Raw genomic sequence first — 5,618 nt, 5'->3', positions numbered from 1 at the left:
AAAGGTGAAAGACAGGTTATAAGAGAAAAACTTAACAAAATTATTTAATCAAAGTTTTTTGTGACACAAGAGCCTTCAGAAATGAAGACCCAAAGACTTAGGGAAAACTGTGTTTATACTTAGGTTAATGGAGAATGGACAGTTATGTAGACAACTGAACAAAAAAATATGATCTAATCGTAACAAACCGGGAGTGGGGACCCAGCAAAGCCGGTCTGTACTGATTCTTCTTTGTCTCTCTGTGCAGCATTCCTTCTTTCTGGATATGGGGCAGAAGAAGACAAAACTGGCTACAGTGATCACATCAGTTTCCAGGGCCATTTATACTTCCTTACACCCTTCCCTAGGAAGAGTGACGTGTAAGTGAGGCCTGCATATCACAAATGGTATAAGAGATTGTAAGAGTTAGTTTGCAATGACATGAAAATGGGATCTAATTAAACTAAAGAGCTTCTGCACAGCAAAAGAAACTACCATCAGAGTGAACAGGCAACCTACAGAATGGGAGAACATTTTTGCAATCTACTCATCTGACAAAGGGCTAATATCCGGAACCTACAAAGAACTCAAACAAATTTACAAGAAAAAACAAACAACCCCATCAAAAAGTGGGCAAAGGATATGAACAGACATTTCTCAAAAGAAGACATGCATACAGCCAACAGACACATGAAAAAATGCTCGTCATCACTGGCCATCAGAGAAATGCAAATCAAAACGACAATGAGATACTATCTCACACCAGTTAGAATGGCAATCATTAAAAAGTCAGGAAACAACAGGTGCTGGAGAAGATGTGCAGAAATAGGAACACTTTTACACTGTTGGTGGGACTGTAAACTAGTTCAACCATTATGGAAAACAGTATGGTGATTCCTCAAGGATCTAGAACTAGAAGTACCATATGACCCAGCCATCCCATTACTGGGTATATACCCAAAGGATTATAAATAACGCTGCTATAAAGACACATGCACACGTATGTTCATTGCGGCACTATTCACAATAGCAAAGACTTGGAATCAACCCAAATGTCCATAAGTGACAGACTGGATTAAGAAAATGTGGCACATATACACCATGGAATACTATGCAGCCATAAAAAAGGATAAGTTTGCGTCCTTTGTAGGGACATGGATGCAGCTAAAAACCATCATTCTTAGCAAACTATCACAAGAAGAGAAAACCGAACACCGCATGTTCTCACTCATAGGTGGGAACTGAACAATGAGCTCACTTGGACTCGGGAAGGGGAACATCACACAGTGGGGCCTATCATGGGGAGGGGGGAGGGGGGAAGGATTGCATTGGGGAGTTATACCTGATATAAATGATGAATTGATGGGTGCTGATGAGTTGATGGGTGCAGCACACCAACATGGCACATGTATACATATGTAACAAACCTGCACGTTATGCACATGTACCCTAGAACTTAAAGTATAATAAAAAAAAAAAGAAAATGAATTTTTATTTTACTAGTCTTGTTTTACTTCAGTATATGTTAGAAAAAAATATTACTAGCATATCAAACCACTGATTCACAATAGTGATATAAATTTCTTTAAAAATCTTAGGAAATCTTGCCATTGTTCCAAAAGCTGTGGCTTTGATGAGATAGCTAAAGATGGGGACAAAGTTTTATCCATGTTTCCATCTCTAGAGCAAGAATGGCAAATTCAAATGCCCAAAGGGAGCAGACAAATCACTTTGGGAAGTGGGGTGGTGGGGGGAAGGACTGAACAACCTGCCTAGCCTGTGCCCTCTCTGCATGAGGCAGAGCTATTCATCTCAAGCTGGGAGTGACCCTTGGACAATTCAAGACTGGTGCCAACCAGATGAATCTCTTCCCAGAAAAGTTAAAAACTCAGATTTGATGTGAAACCTCATGGTTTTGAAACACTGGCAATGAATGCAAATATTTAAATGTAAACACTGCGGATCTGCTGACCCATGTTTGCAAGCTGCTGAGGCCTGCGGCCCACACGTTTGCAGTCGCACTGTAGGACCCAGCATGGCATCCTGCACTCCATCCTGGACACCTCAGAAGTCTTTGCTGAGACAATGAATGATGTCTTAATCTCTCTGCCAATATCTGAGGAAACCATCTGGGAGGTTCATTAAAAAATGGCTGCAAATTCTTTTCTGTTCTTTCCATAGAGAGACAGGACCTACGTCCTCTCCCGTTTACTAGGTAAGCTCTGACTGCTTGATCAATTGACTGTGGTGGAAGTGACACTGTGCTGCTTAAAGCGAATGAAGCTTCCACCTCCTGTCTTTTAGAATACTTGTTGTGAGGGGAGCTAGCTCCGTGAAAAGTCCAACTTCCCTGACAATGCCTTCCTAGAAAGACCAGTGCAGGTGCTCTAACTGGTAGTCCCAGCTGAGCTCAGCCTCCCGGCCACCCCTGCCAAGGTGCCAGACACATGAACGATGCTGCCTTCAACTATCCAGAACAGCCCATCTGCCAGCTGAGGACTGCTGTATGCACTTCATGCCTTGAAGAACAAAAGAATTGCCCAGCTGAGCCCTGTGTGAATTCCTGACTCACACAATTGTGAGGTATAATAAACCATTTATTGTATTAAATGAGTGTTGAAGGAGTTTGTTATGCATTCATAGATAACTAAATACTCTAAACTTCTTCATTTAGCTTCTAATTTATCTAACTATGAATCACTATCAGCTAATGAACTTCATTATGGTTTGCTTTGAAGAAGGAAACAGAAGATGTCTTATAAATTCCATATGCATTATCTGCAGGAAAAAGGGGTCTGGATAAATGTGGAAGAAAAGAACAGTCACCAAAGGGTACAACGTTTGAGGCTGAATTGAGAAACCAAATCCCAAACCTTGTATAGGATTGCTGTGTTAATAATTTGACCATGAAGAACATATTTAAGAAGCTATGAGGTTATTTAATTACTTTTTAAAATTTCTTCTCTCTAGAATAACCAGGGAGCTTGTTTGAACGAAAACACTTGACTGCAGACTATAAGGTATTCAGACACATGCACAGCTGTGAGTGAGGAAAATCCAGATTTTGTGCAATAGGTCTAAAGTCACTATCTAACCTGACTGTCATCCATCAAGAATATGGATGCACGCTGTTGGCAGAGCAGGGAATAGTGCTTTAGGGGCATCACAGTCCAGGAGAGCCTCTGGTCCCCCTGGAAAGGGTCAGATGCTTTATTCAAATAGAAGAGGCCATTTCTAGAAAAAGAATGTGAGAGGTTAGAAAATGGAGAAGTCCCCCAGAAAGAAGAATAGGATGCCCAAGATAGAGGTCTGGAGGAATCTTGTTGGCATAAAAATCAGTGGAGCTCTGAGAGAAACAATGGTTGGCATTTTAAGGTACCAGTATTAAGAGGCCCAGAAGAATGAAGTTAAGACTTTATACATGGTGTTTAAGCATTGGCATAAACTACAATGATAAAATTGAGCTCCATCATCTCAGTACTGTTCCAGATGGACAGGACAGGCATTCACCTGCAAAACGAAGTAGCTGACTCCTGAACTCACTGAGGGACAAAGATTGATCAGTGGAAGAAGAGTTTTCTATAGGCACTGGAGGATGCCACTTACACTGTCTTTCACATTAATTTTCAGGGAACTTTTCCCAAGTCTGGACTGTAGAGACCTGAGATTATGAGTGTAACAAAATACTTTAAAAATATAATTAGGACACTAAGGAAGAGAAATGCAAAGTCCCTTTGGTAGGGAGCCTTGGGAGAGATGTAGGAGCAGCAGAAACAAGACTTTAAAAAGCAAAAGCAGCACTCAGTCTGTCACCTGCCAGGTTCTACTGCCATGTTATCTACATCAGCAGGGAAGGGACAGCAACAGCCACAGAAGAGGACTGCCCAGAGTTGAGCAGAGACTGTGCTGTTGATGGAGAGGGGAACTCAAAGCCCTCCAAGAACATGTTAGATGCTCTGATTTTCAAGACCGCTTTCATGGACCTGCATCATCTCCTGTGTGAAAGCTGCTGTCCTCAATACCTAAGATATAGCATAAGTGAGCAATACCGTTACCCTCAATAGGCTGATCGTCTCGTTTAAGGAAAGGTCCCGTGCGTTATTTTAATGTTGCACAGTAAATATTGTGAGAAAGAGATATTCTGGAAGTTACAAGGACACAAAGGAGAGACACGTAACCCAACTTGGGGTTTAGGTCAGGAGAGGATGGAAGAGAGAATGATTGGACCGAATTTTGAAAGACATTAGTAGGACCTGGCTAAGCAACAGAGTCACTAAGAGTGTTTCTGGCAGAGAACACAGTATTAGCAAAGCTACTGAGGTGTGAAATAGTGCCGCATGGGAGATGGAATACAAACTGTTTTCAGAGTGTAAAGTTCAAGGTGAGTGAAAGAAGCACAGTGGGAGAGGAGACTGTGATCTGAGAGCATTTGGCTCCCAGGACCAGTAGCGAGTTCGTTGCAGGTAGATCAGTTACATGGATGGATTTGTGTTTTAGAGAAAACATTCTAATGATAATGTGCATTGATTTGTGGGTGCAGAGTAGGCAAAACTAAAAGAGAGAGACAAATAAGGAAGCTATTTTTCTGTTCCAGCAAGATTTAAAAAGACCCAAACAGGGACAAGTTAGTATGGGTGGAAATAAGAAAAAGATTAAAAACAGAATCAGAAGGTCAAGCTGGTCAGATTCACAGGGATTCAATTTATAGGAAAGGGGGAAGTCCGGTGAGACTTTTGGGTTTCTGAGCTGGGCAACTGTGTGGATTGTGGTGCCATTCTTTGAGCTTGGAGATACAGGAGGAGGAGCAGTCTTGGAGAAGCTTGGCAAGTGTAGTTTTGTGTCAGCAATTACACTGGTGGAAGCTCAGAAATTTTTTAAAAAGATACAATTTTAAATGTTATTTTTAACCTTATTCATTTTTGCTCATTCAGGAAAGGCCTGCTAAAGCAAGGATTACACAATGTTATAATATATTTTAATGGAGTAATAGACCTCTCTATTAGGAACTTAGCCATACCTCCCAATGCCACGTACCTGGAACACACTAAGTTATGTGTCATATCTAGCAGAGGACCTGGAACACTACTCAATGACAATAAATGCATTTTTTCCCCTAGCCTGGGCATAACAAAATACTCCTGAACAGCCAATTCCATAAAATCCAAGTATTAGAGCCCATAAGTTTGGAAATCATGAAGTGCTCATAGAATTCCCTCACTCAGCGTCTCTATTCACCTTTACTTTAGCCTAATAGGAAAAAAGAAAACATAGAAACAAAACCACAAAAATAACTATCAATTTGAAAGAAAAAGAGGCAAGCACATGCCCAGCAGTGAGAAATGACAACAGTTTAAATCTAGAAAAAGCAACCAAGAAATGGGAATTCCAGGCAGGGGCTAACAGCTGGAGGCCACAGTAAGCCTTGAACACACAACCAAAATGGACATAGTGATGACCATGTATGATGAAGACATGGCAAATTGTGTTTCACATCCTTTTTCTGTTAGGACAATGATTCCATCTCTACTTAAGACAGATTTTCATTAAAAACTGGGGGCTGGACACACCTGTCTATCATGGCACCCAATAATCCCATCTATGTGAAGCTGCTTCATTGAACTGCTTGGGTGGAAAGTAGG

This window comes from Piliocolobus tephrosceles, chromosome 1 (genome assembly GCF_002776525.5).
Source record: "Piliocolobus tephrosceles isolate RC106 chromosome 1, ASM277652v3, whole genome shotgun sequence".
Taxonomy (NCBI): domain Eukaryota; kingdom Metazoa; phylum Chordata; class Mammalia; order Primates; family Cercopithecidae; genus Piliocolobus; species Piliocolobus tephrosceles.
The sequence above is the reverse complement of the archived record's forward strand: the minus strand, read 5'-3'. Positions refer to the sequence as shown.